The sequence below is a fragment of the Eriocheir sinensis genome, chromosome 41 (assembly GCF_024679095.1).
Source record: "Eriocheir sinensis breed Jianghai 21 chromosome 41, ASM2467909v1, whole genome shotgun sequence".
Taxonomy (NCBI): domain Eukaryota; kingdom Metazoa; phylum Arthropoda; class Malacostraca; order Decapoda; family Varunidae; genus Eriocheir; species Eriocheir sinensis.
In genome coordinates, this window is record NC_066549.1 from 12486226 (window position 1) to 12508318 (window position 22093).

General features: G+C 42.1%; 1 protein-coding gene across 1 annotated transcript in view; it reads left to right on the forward strand.

The window, feature by feature from the left end:
• Positions 1–1728: 1728 nt before the first annotated feature.
• Positions 1729–22093, forward strand: part of LOC127009666 (gonadotropin-releasing hormone receptor-like) — a 110094-nt gene continuing 89729 nt past the window's right edge. The window contains exons 1-2 of the mRNA XM_050882944.1: positions 1729–1811; positions 2837–3258. The gene's annotated coding sequence lies outside the window, so the exon portion shown is untranslated. The remainder of the gene's footprint in view (positions 1812–2836; positions 3259–22093) is intronic.

Sequence of the window (22093 nt, forward strand, 5' to 3'; positions counted from 1 at the left end):
TATAATGAACATCAAAATGCTAAAATCTGTGCAACGGAGGATAACAAAGAATATTCATGAGTTGAGAAACTTGCCATATAAAAATAGGCTTAAACGTTTATATTAGTATCCTCCAGAAAGGCGAGGAGTAGGAGGGTACTTCATCAAAGTTTGTAAGTTCTTGAAGGAGTTTAATAAGTTAGATCAATTAGAGAGCAAGGCAGGCCACTAAGTAATGGGTTAAAGTTGGATAAGTTCAGATTCAGCAAAGACATTAGGAATAATTGGTTTATTAATATGGTGGTGGATTAATGGGACAGGCGTGGCAGTCATGTGGTGAGTGCCAAGACAAAAAAAAGTATACCTTCAAGAAAAGGTTAGATAAGTTTAAGGACAGGGAGGGTAGGTGGTCATATGATAGGTGGTGTTAGGTTTATCGGAGCTGCCCTGGGTAGGCTTTCCAGCTTTTCGGAGACGTCTAAAGTTCTTTATTATGTAAAATATATTACGCGTAAAAAAATAACAATGGGGAATGAAGGAATGAAGAAAAGAAAGGGAAAATAAGAGTAAAGGAAAAAAGACAAAGATTGAAGTTTGTCAGGAAAGAAACATTAAGAGAAGAAAGAATCGGAATAATAAAACAAGAAAGAAAGGAAATAAGAAGATGAAATAGAATGAAGGAAGACGAAAAAAATGAAGAGGAGGGAGAATAAAAGAGACTGGGAACTTAAGTAAAAGAAGGAGGGAAAGAACGGAAGGGAAGGGAAGGAAAGGGAAAGGAAGGAAAAGGACGTGATAAAGGATTCTGCATGACTTGACATTTATGAATATTCGACCCCATTTTCCCCTCGTTTCCACTCCTTTTTGGTGCTATAAGCCAGCTGTCAGCCCTTCCTTTTCCAGGCCTTGCACCCCCTCCATTCCCCACCCTTCCCTACCATCCTCCCCTTTCCCGTCTCCTCCTCCCACCATCACCTCCCTCTCGCTACCCTCCCCGGCTCATGGTAGGTCAAGGTCACGCGTAAAAAGTGAAATTAGTGCCAATATTTAACATCCTGTGCGTAATCGTCCATAAGAGAAAATGGATCAAAAGAAGGGGTGACTAAGTGATATTTCGCGTTCCCCTTTGAGCAATATATCACAACGGGTGCTGTTTGTACTGAATAAAAGAAGCGGAAGAAGGGGATCAACGGAGGAAGTTAATTGGGGTGAGAAAGACCGGGAGAGGTGCCATAGAGGACGTGAAATATGAAAGCAAAGAAAAAGAAATGAAAAGAATAGAGAAAAACGAAACGGGGAATGGCAGAAAGGATAATGAGACGAGAATATTGGCTGAAGTGTCTAAAATAGTATACGGGAAGAAGAATAAGGAGGGAAGCCTAGGCACTTAGAAAGGAAGGGGTAAATAGATAGGTACATACAACGAAGCCATAATTGAGACACTGCCTGAAATTAATACTGAAAAAGAGAGAAAGAAAGTGAGAAAAGGAAAGAAAGAAGAAATTCCTTGAAGATCGGGAGAGATGCAATAGACAACGTAAAGTATGAATGTAGGCAAGACCAAAAAATGAAACAATACAAAGGAGAAAGGAATAAGAAAAGAACACAAAATATCATGAGAGAGGAGAGAGGAAGATTGGTAGGGGCAAATAATGAAACGGAAATGATAAAAGAACCGAAGCCTGTGATATGAAATAGAGCCAGAGAGAGAGAGAGAGAGAGAGAGAGAGAGAGAGAGAGAGAGAGAGAGAGCGCCAGGGCCACTCCGCTCAGTGTCTCTCACGACACGGTCAACAGCGGACGGCGGCGGAGGCGGTGTGGCGACGGTGGTGGTACGCCCGTGTTTGTGTGTGTGTTTGTGTGTGTGTGTTTACTTTGTTATACACTTTCGCAAACTTTCCTTATCTTTTTTTCTATCTACATTGTTCGTTCTTTATTGTTCTCGTTAATTTTGTTTCTATTTTGTCAACTTGGTGTATTTAATTTTCATTTTTTTCTTTTGCTCTGGACTTGAAATTATTATTCTTTTTCGTTAACTTCGTGTGAAAAAAAAAAACACGTTCACTCCCTTTTTTTCCTTGCCTTTTCATTGGTTTCTTTTTTAGTTAAGTTTGTGTGAGAAAACTAAATTTTTCATTCTCCTTTTTTTTCCCTTTTCTTATGCGGGGTTCGTGTGGGCGATAAGCAAAGCGGATCCTTCCATGATGATTCTCTGCAGTTGTGTGTGTGAGTGTGTGTGTGTGTGTGTGTGTGTGTGTGTGTGTGTGTGTGTGTGTGTGTGTGTGTGTGTGTGTGTGTGTGTGTGTGTGTTCAGAGGCTTGACACATGTTTTTGTTTACTCTTTCTTTATTATTCATGTGACCTACCTAGCTTGCACAAACTTTCTGTATAAAAAAGAAAAAAGTGCGCGAAGCTTGCGTTTGCCGCGCTGCACACCTCATGTAACTGGTTTATGTATGCGTATTAGCTACACACACACACACACACACACACACACACACACACACACACTTACGCCCTTCCCCCCCCCCATACACACGCACATAGACACGCACACAAAACTAGATTATTCATACACTCATTCATCTTTCACACTTGACAAAATAACACTTAAAAAAAAAAAATATGATAACGCCTCTGAGAAGTATAACCCAAACAGACTAAAAAAAAATAAGTGAAACGAAAAGAACAAGAACATTGAAACCATCATTAATCTCGATACATGAAAACTAAAAAAATTGGCATAGAAAAAAAAAAAAACGACTGAATCAAATATATCGCAACTGAAATATCTTGATGTACCAAACACACATAATTTCCAGCTCAATTAATCGCCTATTTAAATCCATTTCCCCAGCTACGAGTGAGAAACAAACAAACAAACAAACAATGAACTGACACCAAGTGCGATACAAGAAAAAAACAAACAAACACAAAAGTTGAGGGCAAGGCGAAAGAAAGAAAACACTAACAAACAAACAAACAAACGATGAACTGAAACCAAGTGCGACAGAAAGAAGAAACAAAAACAAAACAGAACAAAACAAAACAGGACACAAAAGTCGAGGAAAAGACGAAAGAGAGAAAAAGAAAAAAAAAAACTTAGTTAATTATTCAAGCGTGGTAGAGCGACTCGGACAGAAATTGCGGTGGTGTTGGTGGTGGTGTTAGTGGTGTTGTTGTTGTTGTTTCTGGTGGTGGCTGATGAAGTGAAGAGGATGACCCCGCTGCTGCTGCTGATGATGACGATGACGGAAAATTAGGTCACTCTTATGCGAGGTAAGTGCAAGGGTGAAGGTTGCCTGCTATTCACGCTCTCATTAGTCCTCTCATTAGTACACCCCCTCTTCTCTCTCTCTCTCTCTCTCTCTCTCTCTCTCTCTCTCTCTCTCTCTCTCTCTCTCTCTCTCTCTCTCTCTCTCTCTCTCTCTCTCTCTCTCTCTCTCTCTCTCTCTCTCTCCTTTCAGTCTCTTTCGTGATATTATTCTCTTTATTCTTTTGTCTACCTCATTATGTTCTATCTTTCACTTCTCTTTCTCTTTTTATTGCTTTCTTCCCACATCATCTATACCCCTCGTCTGTCTCTCGCTCTTTACTTATTTCTGTGTGTTGGACTATTTTTTATGGCCAGTTTTGCCTCTCACATATATTACAATCTCCTTACTTATCTTCCAATTTCACCCTTTTTTTCTGTTCTACTACTCTCTTTTCTTTCATTTCTATCTTGCTCTTCTCTCTATTTCAAACACATCTACACATTTTATTTCACCTCCCACCTACAGACATATCCCCGGGCTCCTTGTTTTTCTTCCAACACCCAAATTATTTCTTTTTCTTTATATTTCAAGTACATGTTCCCATTCTTCCTTTAACCTCCCACCTACACACACACTTCCCCGGTCTCCCCTTTTCTTCCAACACACATAATTTATTTCTATGTCAAACACTCCCACTCATTCTTTCACCTCCCACCTGCACACACATCCCCGGTCTTCCCCCTCTTTCCAACACTCACGACTTCTTCCAATACTCGCTCGCCCATTCACACACACTCAACCTGGTCCTTCTCTTCCCTCCACATTCATCGCCCACTCCCATACTTCTTCCACATCCACACACACACACACACACTCCATGGTTCTCCTCTTCCTCCCATATTCACTGGCCTATTCTCATACCTTTTCCTCAACCACACTCTCTCTCCCTGGCTCTCCTCTTCCTCCTACATTCACTTGCCCACTTCATCCCCATCCCCGCACACGCCTGCAGCCTCTCGCTATCACAGCCGCGCTTGGAAACTTTGCTCGTAGCTCAAACCTCTTTTCTCCCGAGTGTCACACCGGAGCCCGTTTATATCCTCTCGCCAAAGCCCGAGAACCCTTCAACTTTACTCTTTCTTCGACTAACAGTCCACACGAGATTGGCGGACCTATATTTGGAAAGCAGACTGACGCGGTATTTTTCTTTGCGTATCGGTTCAGTATATTCCTTCTTAATCCTGTTACCTGGCCTATACGAGAACTGGGGTATTTAAGAAAGCAAGAGGAGTGTTTTTTTTTTTCGATCTCAGTAGGTTTCTTTATAGTCTTCCTACCTTGCTTACACGAGAGCGGGAATATTTAGGGATGCAAAATGTGAGTTATTTCCCACTCAGTAAATGTCTTGTTAATAGTCTCCTTGAGTAGCCGACATAAAAGCTGGAGTATTTAGGAAAGAGCCCGGTATTATAATATACTTTCGCTTCTCACATCACCTATTTCTAAAGGTCAAAGAAGGGACCAATCGGGTTCTAATGAGTGCTTTTTTAGGCTCATGTTACTGAGGAAAGGTCAAACTACCACCAGGGTCATAAAACTACTCCTGGAAATGCCTACAACTCATACGAAAGCCTTCTGAAACGTGTGAACTTGGGCGACGAAATGTTTTAAAATATTCCCCAGAGAGTATTGTACAAGTTTTTCCCCAGTTAAAATTTCCTTATTAACTTTTCTTATTTAAGCATCACGCACAAAGGCTGCAATATTTAAGATGGAGAGACAAATTTGTTTTTCCCACTATTTTTTTCTTAATTGTTTTCTTAAATACTCAACACGAAAGATGAAATATGTAAAAAGCAGGACCGCTGTATTTTTTGTTTCTTATTAAATTGTTTGTTATCAGTCAGCTCACTTATCTACAGACGCGGAAATATAAGGAAATCATTTACCAGTATCTTTCCCGTTGTATTCACGATAACGGACAAGCGTACTCTATTTTATTAACTCGTAACATTTCTCTTTTGTTTTCCTTCTCATTTACTGTCGTACTTTCGAAGCAGTCATTTTTTACAGCAAAGGAAGCACCTCAACGGCGAATAATAATAATAATGCTAAAAAAAGATAGCTAAACACTGCCCATATAAAAAAGATAGCTAAACACTGCCCATATAAAAAAGATAGCTAAACACTGCCCATATAAAAAAGATAGCTAAACACTGCCCCAATAAAAAAGATAGCTAAACACTGCCCATATAAAAAAGATAGCTAAACACTGCCCATATAAAAAAGATAGCTAAACACTGCCCATATAAAAAAGATAGCTAAACACTGCCCATATAAAAAAGATAGCTAAACACTGCCCATATAAAAAAGATAGCTAAACACTGCCCATATAAAAAAGATAGCTAAACACTGCCCATATAAAAAAGATAGCTAAACACTGCCCATATAAAAAAGATAGCTAAACACTGCCCATATAAAAAAGATAGCTAAACACTGCCCATATAAAAAAGATAGCTAAACACTGCCCCAATAAAAAAGATAGCTAAACACTGCCCATATAAAAAAGATAGCTAAACACTGCCCATATAAAAAAGATAGCTAAACACTGCCCATATAAAAAAGATAGCTAAACACTGCCCATATAAAAAAGATAGCTAAACACTGCCCCTATAAAAAAGATAGCTAAACACTGCCCCTATAAAAAAGATAGCTAAACACTGCCCCTATAAAAAAGATAGCTAAACACTGCCCCTATTAAAAAAGTTAGCTAAACACTGCCCCTATAAAGAAAGAGTTTGGAAAAGTGGCCAAGAGAGATCAATTTCGGGTCGATCATCATTCGATCCTCTCTTTCGATCACTGTATTGCCACACCTGTCATTTCCTTTGTTTCATCACCAATATAATATTCATTCATCTCGGTCACGGCATTTTTTTTTTTTTTTACATTAATTCACCGCTGTTTTTTTTTCCTTCTGCCATGAGTCTTTAAATAATAAATTCACTTACCAACTCTTTCTTTCAGCACACCCATTTGTCTGTTTCTCTCTCTCTCTCTCTCCCCATCATTCTTTTCACTTCTAATTATCTACTTACTTACATACTTACAAACACGACATATAATTAAAAGGGTTACTTGCCAATAATTTCGTCTGGCACTCGCTTGTCTGTTTGTTTGTTTGTCTGTTTGTCGCTCTCTTTCTATGTATTTGCTGATATGAAAAGACACCGACCTACTTTCTCACAATAAAGCCACTAGTTAGGGGTATAATTAGCTAGGCCTATTCAATTCAACACCTCCATTGTAGTTATCTTCCTTTTCCTCTTCCTCTAGGTATTTCACGAAGCTACCTAATTTCAAAAACATCCTTTAATTAAAAATGCGTTTCCTTTAGCAATTACACGACCCTTTTTTCTTTCTCTCTCTCTGTTCCTTAGTTGTATATGAAAGGCGAGGCGTTAATTTGCTAGGCAGGGCTCTGATATACAGTACTGGTTGCCCTGCTTCCTTGTCTTCCTCGCCGCCTTTGACGCAGGTGAAGGAGAAAAATCAACAACTCATTAATCCCGCTATCAAGGGAAGCTTTGCGAGCCCTTCACTTCCTTCTCTTACCCTTGGTCGTGACTCACGTATATTACGAACCACTCAAAAAGGGCAAACTCTCCACCAAACGAATACATAACTAGGTACCAGAATAAGCGCATTAGTTTCCTCTAAGCCGTGTGTTTCTCCGTTTTATCTCAAGTGTTCTCACATCGCTAATTATAAGTGTTAGATTATTGCTGTATGATCATCGGCATGTGTGAAAGTGATGAGATGAAGATGTGGGTGTCTGTTTTCCTCTTCACCTGATTAGTCATCGTTAGGAAACTCCACATACATGTCTGTACGTATATATACACACACATACACACACACTACATAATTACTCCTAGAACATTCCTTAACATTTCGTCGAAAGCTCGTTGAGTCACAAAATTAACGGCGCCAAAATTACAACCCACTTACATTACAATAAAGCTTGGTTATTATTTCTGTTATGTTGTCGCTCTCCTTCTGTACGCGACCAACACAGTGTAAAGTGGCAGAACTATGTGATGGGAGGAATTACGTGGCAAGCGAGAGAATGATACAAAATTAATAATAATGAGAGCAAGACGTAACATGCATTCCACAAGCTCATTCCATTTGGCAATCAGTAACATCTGCTTCGCACCAGCAATATCAATAAATACCAGGTAGTCAGTACGTTCTTCCCGTCCTTGACATATGGGTCAAACACGGACACTGATCTAGTCTCTTGAAAGGATATTGAGGAGTGCACAAAGAGGAATAGAGAGATCATTGTTACGGATCACCATAATGGAAGAAAAAGCCGAAATTAGATGAGAAAAGAGACAAAAGTGAACGACACAATAAAGGCAAATATCATGAAACTCCGATGATCAGGGGACTTATGTAGGAGAGAGGATAACGTGTGGACAAGAAGTGACACACAGGGAAATAGCAGATAAGAAAGGCTAAAAGGAAGGGGGTTCACCAGATGGAATGATGAAATTAAGTGTATCAAGTACAGAATGATGAAATTAAGTATGTGGGACGCCTACATCGAGTTTCGAAGCTAGAGGAACAAAACAGAATCTAATGAAAGTCTTTGAGAGACTCCTATTTCCTCCATTGAGATGATATAGGCAGGTGATGATGATGATGATGATGATAATGATATGGTAATTTGTTTCAATATACTTAATTCGTGAAATGGCAGTAATTGAATACCTAGTGTACTTCTCACCCTGGTCAGTATTTGTATAAGATTTTTAACCCTGCGTATTACTCAGCTAACTATTACCAACTCGAAAACCAGAGGCCGTTCGTATATTTCTTGTTGTTGTTGTTGTTCTCTCGCCTTTGTTAGATTCCACATTCTTCTAAATACTTTTCTTTCTTGGCATGCTTGCGGTTACTATCACTTCTAGAGAATATCAACATGTTGGATAAAGCCATTAACTCGCAACAGAAGTTCATAGAAATTCGTATCGAACAGAGACTGGAATAGTTGTATTGATGGAGCTGCTTCCAAGGTTGTGAATGGTCCAGGAATCGAGAGCTTGTGATAGTGGTCAGATGCTTTATTTTTCTCTATGTATGTACGTATCTATCTACCTATCTATCTATCTATCTATCTATCTATCTCTATATATTACCGGACAGATAACACATAATATACTAAGCAATTCATATGAAAAAGGCGAAGTAAAAAAAATGACTTGTCAACAAACGCTTAACATCATTCACGCTTTTTTTTTCTCTTTCTTTCTCACGGAACTGAATATAAAACCAAGCCATGAATATGATTAAGAAGTTCAGTTAAACTAGCCGGCCAGCGCCTAACACCATTCACCTTGTCTCTGGTCTCTCTCTTTGCCGAACGGAATAGAAATAGCCGCCTAATACGAGTGTGCCAAGGGAATCTTAAGTCTCATCAGAACCTCTTCACACGTCCGCAGATCAAAGCCTCCCCTTCCTTCCTTCCTTCCTTCCTTTCATGCATTCGCGAGCACATGCAACCCAAGGTGACGACAGCGGCGGCGACGATGATATGAGGCGTTAAGAATAAGAAGAGCAAAGTCGCTAGAAGTAATTACTGAAAAAAGTCCATATCTAAACACACTGCCCCGCCACATCAGGGCTAGAGAGAAGCAAGATAAAATAGCCTTTACCTGCGCTTTTCACTGACAACACGATAGAAACAGATTGAAAAGGAGGACTCTCGGCATAGAGGAAACTAATGCGCTTATTCTGGTGGCGTGAATGATGTTAAGCGTTTGTTGACAAGTCATTTTTTTTACTTCGCCTTTTTCATATGAATTGCTTAGTATATTATGTGTTATCTGTCCGGTAATATATAGAGATAGATAGATAGATAGATAGATAGATAGATAGATAGGTAGATAGATACGTACATACATAGAGAAAAATAAAGCATCTGACCACTATCACAAGCTCTCGATTCCTGGACCATTCACAACCTTGGAAGCAGCTCCATCAATACAACTATTCCAGTCTCTGTTCGATACGAATTTCTGTGAACTTCTGTTGCGAGTTAATGGCTTTATTCTACATGTTGATATTCTCTATAAGTGATAGTAACCGCAAGCATGCCAAGAAAGAAAAGTATTTAGAAGAATGTGGAATCTAACAAAGGCGAGAGAACAACAACAACAACAAGAAATATACGAACGGCCTCTGGTTTTCGAGTTGGTAATAGTTAGCTGAGTAACACGCAGGGTTAAAAATCTTATACAAATACTGACCAGGGTGAGAAGTACACTAGATATTCAATTACTGCCATTTCACGAATTAAGTATATTGAAACAAATTACCATATCATTATCATCATCATCATCATCATCACCTGCCTATATCATCTCAATGGAGGAAATAGGAGTCTCTCAAAGACTTTCATTAGATTCTGTTTTGTTCCTCTAGCTTCGAAACTCGATGTAGGCGTCCCACATACTTAATTTCATCATTCTGTACTTGATACTTACACTTAATTTCATCATTCTGTACTTGATACTTATTCTTAATTTCATCATTCCATCTGGTGAACCCCCTTCCTTTTAGCCTTTCTTATCTGCTATTTCCCTGTGTGTCACTTCTTGTCCACACGTTATCCTCTCTCCTACATAAGTCCCCTGATCATCGGAGTTTCATGATATTTGCCTTTATTGTGTCGTTCACTTTTGTCTCTTTTCTCATCTAATTTCAGCTTTTTCTTCCATTATGGTGATCCGTAACAATGATCTCTCTATTCCTCTTTGTGCACTCCTCAATATCCTTTCAAGAGACTAGATCAGTGTCCGTGTTTGACCCATATGTCAAGGACGGGAAGAACGTACTGACTACCTGGTATTTATTGATATTGCTGGTGCGAAGCAGATGTTACTGATTGCCAAATGGAATGAGCTTGTGGAATGCATGTTACGTCTTGCTCTCATTATTATTAATTTTGTATCATTCTCTCGCTTGCCACATAATTCCTCCCATCACATAGTTCTGCCACTTTACACTGTGTCGGTCGCGTACAGAAGGAGAGCGACAACATAACAGAAATAATAACCAAGCTTTATTGTAATGCAAGTGGGTTGTAATTTTGGCGCCGTTAATTTTGTGACTCAACGAGCTTTCGACGAAATGTTAAGGAATGTTCTAGGAGTAATTATGTAGTGTGTGTGTATGTGTGTGTATATATACGTACAGACATGTATGTGGAGTTTCCTAACGATGACTAATCAGGTGAAGAGGAAAACAGACACCCACATCTTCATCTCATCACTTTCACACATGATCATACAGCAATAATCTAACACTTATAATTAGCGATGTGAGAACACTTGAGATAAGACGGAGAAACACACGAAACGCGGCCATCTCACCGCCTCCACATTCAAGGGGCGCCGGTTTGCAGAGCAGTGTGACGTCGTGCGCGAACTGCGAAATTAAAACCGGGAGTGAAACGACTGTGTATTCTTAGACTTTGGTAGGGACATGAGATGAAACAGGACAACACGATACACGGCTATCTCATCTCCACACTCAAGGGTCAAGAGTTTGCATCAACGAAATTTCCATTCGCCTCCCTGGACGCCAGTCACCTACGAACCTCTCCTGCACGATCACTCCACGGTAACTTAAGCTAACTACCTCATCTCATCCTCCAAGCTAACTACCTCATCTCTTCCTCCAAGCTAACTACCTCATCTCATCCTCCAAGCTAACTACCTCATCTCTTCCTCCAAGCTAACTACCTCATCTCTTCCTCCAAGCTAACCACCTAATCTCTTCCTCCAAGCTAACTACCTCATCTCATCCTCCAAGCTAACCACCTAATCTCTTCCTCCAAGCTAACTACCTCATCTCTTCCTCCAAGCTAACCACCTCATCTCTTCCTCCAAGCTAACTACCTCATCTCTTCCTCCAAGCTAACTACCTCATCTCTTCCTCCAAGCTAACTACCTCATCTCTTCCTCCAAGCTAACTACCTCATCTCTTCCTCCCTCCACTCCTCCTGCTCTCTGCCTTTTAAGTCATCTATTCCTCCCTTCACTTGTTCTCTGCCTTATATCCCTTAGGTCATTTCTATCTTATTCTTCTTGCGTATCCCTTCGGTCGCCATCCCATCCTGTCCACCTTTTCCTATAGTTCCCGTTATGATTTTTCTCCCTGTATTACTGTTCGTAAGAATGGTGTAACGTGGAGTTTTCTTGAACTTACTTTATAACTTATATTCCCGACGCTATTGTTGTCGTGTTCCTTCACGTCATGTCGGTCACTGACAGGTTCATAGGTTTCAAGCCGCAACGTTCACATGACTGTTGTTACTTTTCGTTTTCAGACAAGAATCGCATACTTTTTTATACACACACAGACACACACACACACACACACACACACACACACACACACACACACACACACACACACACACACACACACACACACACACACACACACACACACACACACACACACACACATATGATATTAATTACAATATAACAAAAATTATCAAAGGGCTTAGAAACTTGTCACATAAAGACAGAAGTTATTAGGGTAATTTGTAGTTTTTTGAAATGGTGTAGACGCCTTCGGTTACCACGCGTGTGCGTGTGTGTGTGTGTGTGTGTGTGTGTGTGTATGGAAAGCCATTACGGTGAGTAATCAGGTAAATATTAATCTTATACACCCACATCTTTATCGCATCATTCTCACACTTGTGGATGATCATAAAGCAATAATCTAACACTCAAAATCAATGATGCAAGGACGTGAGATATGATGGATAAACACACGATGCACGACCCTCTCATCGCCTCCACACACGTGTCGACAGCAATGGATGCAGATCGGATAAATTCATATTAAGAAAGGAGACAGAGAAAGACTGGTTTACGATTCATTCAGTGGAAGAATGTAAGGACTTAAGGAACTGAGATGTAAGTGTAATGAAAGCCATTTAATGGACGCCTCACTGATTTACGGATGGGAAGGACCGATGAATGGTAACTTGTGCTCGGGAGCCGCCAAATGTAGGGCGACTGGCCTCTCGCATTTTCGTTTTGAATTATAATGTAATGTGCACGTATTTAGTTTAATAATTATATTGTTCAATAATGATATGATTTTGTGATGTGGTGATGCGTATCCAGATATTCGTGCAGAAATATGAAACGATGAAATGAAACGGAATAATCGGAATGATCTGTTATTACCTTCCACTGAGTACTCCAACGCAGACACGTGACCGAATGAACGTAACACAGATGTACTAGATCACTATTTTATTACACTCAGGGGAAGCAATCTGTCATCAAGATAATTGCAATAGCCCGCCTCTGCCCTCCTCCCACCACCAATCTGCGTAACACACCCGCAGGCACGTCGAGTATGTGGGTGAATGTGGGTGATGACACTGATGCATGACGCGTGTACTCACCCCACTGCAAGTCTTCCCCTCGTCCGTCTGCCTCACACCTACAAAGATACGTGAATCTACATGTACATTTTTTTTTTTATCACAACACGTAAATGAAAAAATATTCTAAAGATAAAGTCAAACATGTACAGAGCTACCAATAATAAAATTTGGAACAAAGGTAATAAAGTGAGCCGATGATTTTTGGAGGCGTGTCAATTATTGTTTGTCAGTCTTTTTTTTTTTTTTTTTTTTTTTTTTTTACGTTGTTGCCTATTGCGCCGGTAGGCATCTTCCCGGTGGGGCCTGATGGTCGGCCCAAGGCTTCTTCTAGGTGGGGCCTGATGGTCGGCCCAGCCCGTTCTGGCGCAGGCGAGTGTTTATAGTGGCGCCATCTTGCATTGGCTCATGCTGCCCCCCGGAACTCGTACTTGATTCGCTTGGACGGCTTCCTCTAGAGTCCGGGTTGATGGGTGGTCTTCAGGACAGCATGTGGGTAGTTTTAAGCCACTCGGCGGTGACCGAAAAATCCGAGTGGTAGCGTGAGGATTCGAACCCGCGTCGTCCATCACGCGGCGAATGTGGGTCCAGTACGCTATCACTTCGGCCACCGCCTGACGAACAAAAGTCAGGAATCTGTTATGTATGCCAATGAACACACACACACACACACACTACTTTCATCGGTAATCTGATTAACTCTTAACTTAACAAGAATCGTATTGTTCTCAACGAGGAAATGGAGCGCCACCCGACAAAATATTTTTCGGTATTCTGGGAAGGTTTTTTCGGTGTTCCGTCTCTTGGTTCACCCTCGAAGAGACAGCATCATATTATGGCGCCTGTCTCGTTGTCCTCCCGTCTCCCTCTCTCTCTGCCAACTGTCTTTTTTCTTAGTATCTCTTATCCTCATTGTCTCTTCACATTTCCCTTCTCCTGATCTCTGTTTTCAATGTGTATTTTCCTCTCCCTCCTTAGTCTAATCTCCTCTCGGTTCCTTTTCTCCTACATGTCTATCCTCCTGCTGTCTTTCTCTCAGTCTCGGAAAAGTTGGAAAGTTTCGTTTAGTCGGCGCAACATCTGTGGTCATATGCCGGAGAGAGACAGAAGGAGAAGGAATTATAGGAGAAGGGAACAGATCCCAGGAGACGGGACACAACCCCCGATTAATACCTGGTACCCATTCACTGCTGGGTGGACAGGGGCGTAGAGTATCGGAAAAGCAGCCCAAATTTTCCCACTCCGCCCGGGAAACGAACCCGGGCTCTCTCGGTTGTAAGCCGAGTGTGCTATGTGCTGCGCCACGAAGCCCCCCTCTCAGTCTCGGAATCACTCTTTCCCACTGCATCTTCTCGGGTGTTGAGGTATCTAGATAAACGTTCCACAGAGAATATATGATCAAAGGGGCCGAGGCTCTTAGGCAAACTTACCTTCTCCCAGGCGTCGTTAGCCCCTGTACATAGTAACATAACAACGTCAAAACAGAAACAGCCGTCGTCTTATCCCGCTCCTGCCAGCCTCAGACGGATAAAGTAACTCCACTAACTCTCCTCGAAACGCGTAAAGGTCTAGGTTTTAAAAGACCAAATATATATTCAGAGGGATTGATGTAGATGCTGCAACACCATGTCTTCCTTCCCTGACTTTTTATTTTTTATTTTTATGAACGAGTATCTCCTCACTCACCGTTGTCTTTTCTTTACTTGTGTCTCTCAGTGTCTCTCCGTCTTTCTATTTCTCCTCACCTCACAGTTTTAGGTTATCTCACTGTCTCCCTTTTCGTCTCGGCTCCTTCTCTTCTTCGTTTAGGGTCTCTCCTCACCTCTCTGTCTCTTCTTCAGCTGTGTCTCTCAGTGTCTCTTCGTCTTTCTAGTTCTTTTCATCTCACTGTTTAAACTCTCTCACTGTCTCTATATTTCTGTCTCACTTTGCATCTAGACCTCGACTCCTTCTCTTCATCGTTTAGGGTCTCTCCTCACCTCTCTGTCTCTTCTTCACTTGTGTCTCTCAGTGTCTTCATTTCTATCTTCTCTCTCTTCACTGGATTATTTTCTCTTATATTTCCATGTCTCTATCTCCCTTTAGCGTCTCGACTTCTTCTTCTCTCCCCCTCTTAGTGTCTCATGGTTTCTCGTGTTTATTCTCCTCTTTCTTTTATTTCCAAGAAGTTTCATCCTCGCCTCGTCCTTCGGTTCGCTGGAGTCAACTGTCACCCCCTAACTGGTTTTAGCCTTCAGTGTGTGTGTGTGTGTGTGTGTGTGTGTGTGTGTGTGTGTGTGTGTGTGTGTGCGTGCGTGCGTGCGTGCGTGTGTGTGTGTGTGTGTGTGTGTGTGTGTGTGTGTATATAATCTAGTGTAAGTCCAAAGACGGATGGGTGAATGGATATGCAAACAGAAAAAACAGAAAGCCATATAAACACACAAACAGATAGACAGACAGACGGATAATGCTGCACCACGAGGGGAGGAAGGTGGAGATGTAATCAGAGATATAATCAGAGCCGATGCAACGTCCAAATTAGTAGCGCAAGTTACCGTTTACCGTTGATTAGGTTTCAGGCCCTGCTCCGCCGCCGCTGCAGCGCTCTACGAGGGCCGTCAACAATTACAATGTTAGCCTCAATAATAAAATTCGATGCTTTTTGTTCCTTGAAGGGAGCCTAAGGGAATAAAAGACAGATGTTTAGACAGACAGGCAGACAGATGACAGGGAAGAAGATAGACTTACGGAAAGAAGGAGAAAGCAAGAATGACATAAAGAACGAGTTAGAAATAAGGAAAGACCAAACTAGACAAACCGAAAGAGACAAAAAGAATGAAAGAAATAAAAATAAAAATGGACAGACACAAAGACAGACGGGAAAAAAAGAAAAGAGAAAGAAAGAATATTAAAAGGAAAAAAAATTATAGACGGACATACAAACAAATTAATAAACAAACATACACAAAGATAGAAAAAAATACAGAAGGAATAAAAAAAAAGAAAAATGGATAGATAAACAGACATGCATGCAGACAGACACACAGAGAGAGAAAGAAAACAAGACAAAAAGCAAGAAAGTAATGCAATAGAAAAAAAAAACAAGAAAAAGAAACACAACAGTAGATAGACAGAAAAGAGGAAGAAAAAAGAAAGCAAGTAAATTTAAACAAGAAAAGTTAGAAATAAATTTAAAAAACGGAAGAAAATCAGCAAAGAATTAATAATACAGTGAACTCTAAAGGAAGAAACGAAGGAAAAGACGTAGGAAGTTATGTAGGAAAGAAGTAAGAACAGAAGGGAAGGAAGGAAGGAAGGAAAGATGGAAGAAGGGAGAGATCAAGGGGACTATTACAGAGTGAGCGAAGTGCGAGGTTATGAAGTGGGGAGGGAAGGGGAGGAGGGAGGAGAGAAATGAGGGCCACGAGGGAAGAATGCGTTAAGGAGGGAGGAGGAAGGGAAGGGGAAAAAGAAGGATGGTCAAGAAAGAAAAAGGGTATGAGAATGTGAGACTTAAGGGAAGGGGAAGGGAGCAGGCAGGCAGGAAGGAAGGGAAGTAGAGAGGAAGAGCAGGAGGAGGAAGGAGGAATTAGGACTGAAAAAAATAAGCAACGACAGTAAAGCGTAAAGCACAGTTTGCAACAACAACCACAAAAGAAGAAAAGCATCCTCCTCCTTCCTCTTTTACCTCTCTGTTCTCTCTCTCTCTCCACTTTCTCCTTCTTTTCTCCCCTCCTCCTCCATTTCCTCTTCCTCCTCACTAGTGGAGTGCCTCAAGGGTCAGTGTTGGGACCCATTCTCTTTATCATATATATATCAATGACCTAGAATCAGGACTGAAATCCACAATATCGAGATTTGCTGATGACACCAAGGTGGGTGGAAAGGCCCTCACAAAGACCGACTGCGAAATCATTCAGAAAAACCTCAATCACATCAATGAATGGTTGGTAAAATGGCAAATGTCCTTTAATGTTGACAAATGCAAAGTCATAAACATTGGATCCACAAATAGTAACCACACATACATCATGAATGGGAAACCTCTGCAGGCGATGCAGGAGGAAAAGGATCTTGGGGCAGCAGTGACCTGAAACATGCGAATCACTGTAAAAAAACATATAACAAAGCAAACATTATGCTCGGGTTCATAGCGAGGAACTTCGAGTGTAAAACGCCAGACGGGATGCTATCTATGTATAATTCCATGATAAGATCGCATCTCGAGTATGCCGTACAGTTCTGGTCTCCTAATTACAGAAAGGACATTAATTTACTGGAAAGGATTCAACGACGCGCCACGAAAATGATTCCAACCTTAAGGGTTCAACCGTACGAGGAACGACTCAAGCGACTCAATCTCTACACTGGAGAAAAGACGCCTACGAGGGGTATTATTGAAGTATTCAAGTACCTGAAAAAGTTCAATAACGTCGAGTACTCCAAATTATTTGAGCTGCAAACCAACTCAAGAACTAGAAAAAACGGTTTACCCATTCAGTCGAGCCGATGAAACACGGGCATTGGAAGGAGTTTCTTCTCAAACCGAGTCATCCGCCACCGGAACAATCTTCCCTCAGAGATAGTAAATGCAAATACCATCAGCTCCTTCAAATATCGAATCGACCGTCATTTCGTTGCATCAGGAGTAAAGTGAATATCGAGGTGCTTTCCTCTGCTCCCCAGGCCCCAAGTGGCTGTCGAGCAGATTAATTCACCAAAGCGGGCAACCTCGTAATGGGCCAATAGGCTTTCTGTTGCCTGCATTTCCATGTTTCTATGTTTCCTCCTTCTTCTCTTCCTCTTCCTCTTCCTCCTACTCCTCCTCCTCCTCCTCCTCCTCCTCCTTCTTGTATAATTGGTTGATAGGGCCTCAACAACAGTACGCAGTGCATTTCAGGTTCCCCAATGAAAAGGAAAACAAATCGCTATTTGGTAGGTAAATCAAACAGTAGTTCAGGACACAACCGTATAAAGAACGACTTAAAAAGACAACTTCTTACGCTGGCAAACAGACGTTGATCATACCATTTTTCCGATTTATGGGATCAGAGGCAAAATATTTATTGGTAACATTTTTTTTTATCGATCAGTCATCCACTACCGGAACAACTTTCCTGCGAAAGTGCAGTGCGAAAAGGATCAAATCATTCAAAAATGCATTGGCCGGTACATTGTCGCGACAAAAATGAATTCAAAGTTTCTGTTTATAGGTACACCACATCCTTATACTGTGGCAAGGGCTCTTGAAAAAAAGGATGACTTGGCAGAATGGAGAGCTATAGATTGAAAGGGAGAACACGGTGATAATAATAACCATTTGCCGAGCCGATGAACTTTCAGCTCTCCTACTAGTTCGGCTTGTAATTTATTGATTTCATAACCAATGTTAGGAAATAAACTCATCATAACCACATTTGAGCATAATGAACTCTGTAATGAAAGTGATAACGTGCAAGAGGTGAGCCGCTGGAAGTTAAGCAGTAAAAAAAAAGAAGAGGAGCGACGCCAAGGTGATGAAAGAGGCTATGAAAGTGATACGACGAAGTTAATGAATACGAGACGAGGCAAAGGAGGGGCAGGAGGAGGAGGAAGGAGAGGTGGTGAAGAAGAGCAACAGCAAGATAAAAAAAACAATCAGGTTATGTAAGTTATACGATAAAGTTAGAGACTATCAGAGGAGGAGAAGTTAGAGGAGGAGGAGGAGGAGGAGGAGGAGGAGGAGGAGGAGACGGAGGAGAAGGAAGAGGAGACGGAGGAGAAGGAGGAGGAGGAAGAGGAACACAAAGTTACACACAGAAAGTACAAACAACAGCAGACCTGATGGTCCTTACGAGGCTGTTTGTGACAGGCTACACTAACTATCTAATCAAAGGTGGAAGATTAAGGACAGCAAAGGCGAAGGCTCCTCCCCAGTAGGGTTGGAGTAATTGCAATTGTAATTTAATTGAAATGTAATTAAATAGTTTTGTTGTAATTGTAATTGAAAATGAAATTATAGTAAGTAATTGTAATTAATTAAAGGATGAAGTAATTTGTAATTTAATTGTAACTATAAAATGGAAATGGTACTGGTCGAGCTCTCACCTTGGCGTTTTTTGGCTTTTGAAGAGCCACTTGGTCACAGAGCAGCCTCCCGAAACGGGCTGCTCCAACAGGGTTAAATGGATGCCATCGGCAAGGAACAAGTCCGAATTGTAGTAAAAATTGTTCCACAAGTTAACGAACTGGACGTTTTTTTTGTGAACAAAGGGACTGAAGTCTGTTGTTCGTGCTGATGGCCTTACTGTAAAAGCTAGGTTCGGCACCGACCCTCGGGAGGATTCCTGAGATTATGATGTTACTGGCATCCGTTTTTCGTTTATACTGCTTGATCATGCGGCGGTATTTTTCAAGTAGTTCTTCAGAACGGGTTGTCTTTACGTCATTTGTGCCCGCGTGAATGACAAAGAGGGTGTTTCGGTCAGCATTACTCGTGACATCATCGCACGCTGCGGTGATGTCGTCCAGTCTAGCACCTGGATAACAGTACCGTTTTCTGCGGCCGTTTGATTAACGACCACAGAACTCATCCAGCTGGCCACGCACCATGGAGTCCCCAACTAGGCGAGTCTCAAACTCATCCTCCATGGTGTCTGCCAGCACCTGGAACCTATTGAAGGTAGTGGGGGTCAGTAAATGTTTCGTTGCCTGCTTCGGTTTAGCCCCATTCCTTACAGGTTGGAACCCGTCATCCTGTGAAGCAGCAAGAAAACGTTATGTGGGGAGGGCTGGAAGTTGGCCTGTGAGGCAGAGTGGGAGTTAGCCTGTGAGGCAGAGTGGGAGTTAGCCTGTGAGACAGGTTGGGAGTTAGCCTGTGAGGCAGGCTGGGAGTTAGCCTGTGAGGCAGGCTGGGAGTTAGCCTATGAGGCAGGCTGGGGGTTAGCCTGTAAGGCAGACTGGGGGTTAGCCTGTGAGACAGGCTGGGAGTTAACCTGTGGGGCAGGTAACTCGTCCTCCCGTGAAGCAGGAGGGTCGTTTACAGGGGCACTGTCTCGGTGGAGGCCCTCTCCACCATCGATGGTGGAGTCACTGCCACATTCCAAGCAACAAATTCCTGAAGGGCTTCAAACTTCTTTTCAAGATCATGGTGTTTGTTTTTCCACTCGGTCACAGCATGCGTAAGTCTTAATCTTTGAACACAGAGGCGACAAGTTCTACTCAGCTGGTAGTGTCGAGCTGCAAATCGTCCGGAACAGACGTCACACTTACGGAGTGTCGAAGGCATTGTAGTAAATTGATGCAGGTTCACAATTTGGGCAAATATCAAAAAGCGTTCTCGAAATTACTTAAAGTGTGACCATATACTGAATTGGATAAAGAATGTGCACGGAAATTAGATACTGCTGTGTTAGATGCCTCCAACACTGGGAGTTCGCTCCCACAGGGTCTTGAAAACGCCTCAAAGACCAATCCCTTGTCCTGAGCCTCGGTCACGAGAGAGACTTTCACAACCCGGCGCTTTTCAGCTATTGTCCTCGTAGTATTGTCCCATAGAACGGGGCCGGCGTAGTCACCCAGAGCAAAGCTGGCAAGGGAGGAGAGGAACCAGCAATTCGTTCTCACTTTCCGAATCGTCTAACACCACTCCGCGACCCTTGCGAGGCCTGGCCAGTGGCACCTGTCACCAGGTGTTATCCACCAACTATAGAGAGTATCAGACGCTGTTCCAGAGAGACCAAAAAGCTGAAATATTCGTCGAGTATAAAAAAAACCCTCAGAGCCAGGAGGTACAACCTCAAAAGCCCCCGGAAGATATCTCTTTCAGGAGAAAAGAACAAGAACCAGCTTTTATGCAGAATAGGGATGGGAGTTCCGTCGTTAAGAAGGGAGCGACGGGGAGCTCACACCGACAACTGGTTCCCAGGAAGGCTTTCTAGTGAAGAGGTCGCCACACTCCTCTACATCGCAGGTCTAGATAACTGGGGCACGGTCCAACTAACTAGGACCCTGGAACTCCAATCATTGTCTCATAAAGAGATCCTCTGCCTGCAGTCCAATCCACGACTGCTGCTGCCCAGAGGCTCCACCATGATCCTGGCACGGGAAACAGATCAGGTATTACACCTTGTCCAAGGGAGACCCGAGACTAAGCAAGGCAAGAAAATAATGTAGTGGAGGAAGAAGAAAAGAAAAAATAAGGTCGAAGAGGAGGAGAAGGAGGAGGAAGAGGACCAGGACGAACAGAAACAAGAAAAATAAAGAAAAAGAAAATGCAGACCAAGACAAGAAGGGGAAAAAAAAAGCTAAAAGAACTACGTAGGATGAAAAGGAAGGGAAGTGGGAGGAGGAGGAGGAGGAGGAGAATTTGAGAACAGAGGTTGGCAGAAACAGGGTTAAAACTGACATGTGACCGATGATTGGCAATGACTGATGGTTTCCTCCAGTGGCAACGCGGGGAACAGATTGCAGTGACGAGTGTTGACTGAATTTCTTATGGGAATGAGGATGTGAGACAGAGAACGGACGTGAAGGAGAGGGAAAGCAGCGGGCAGGAAGAGAAGGAGAGAGAGAGAGAGAGAGAGAGAGAGAGAGAGAGAGAGAGAGAGAGAGAGAGAGAGAGAGAGAGAGAGAGAGAGAGAGAGAGAGAGAGAGAGAGAGAGAGAGAGAGAGAGAGAGAGAGAGAGAGAGAGAGAGAGAGAGAGAGAGAGAGAGAGAGAGAGAGAGAGAGAGAGAGAGAGAGAGAGAGAGAGAGAGAGAGAAAATGAAAATACGAGCAACTTCGGTAACTTGAAAAGACTGGCAATACATCTTTCTTTACCGACAATACGTAAGTTAAGACAAACACTACTACTACTACTACTACTACTACTACTACTACTACTACTACTACTACTACTACTACTACTACTACTACTACTACTATTACTACTACTACTACTACTATTACTACTACTACTACTACTACTACTACTGATACTACTGTTATTACTACTACAACTCCCACTACGATTTATATTCCACCTCACGGCATATGGAAGCTTACGATTTTTCATATTTATTGTGTAGCATTTCCCATACGGCAGGGCGAGTGGAACTGATGCCTCCGGAGCGCGGGTGAGTGGAATAAAAATGTCTATCTATCCTGGCGACGATTTTTCAGTCAACACCTGTCACCGGAAACCAAATCTTGAGCGTCTGACACTCACTGACCCAGATCAGCTGATGGATGGTTCTCTCTCTCTCTCTCTCTCTCTCTCTCTCTCTCTCTCTCTCTCTCTCTCTCTCTCTCTCTCTCTCTCTCTCTCTCTCTCTCTCTCTCTCTCTCTCTCTTCCTCCATCTCTTCCTCTCTCTCTTCCTCTCTCTAACTGTCTGTCTGTCTCTAACTGTCTGCCTGTCTGTCTGTCTCTAACTGTC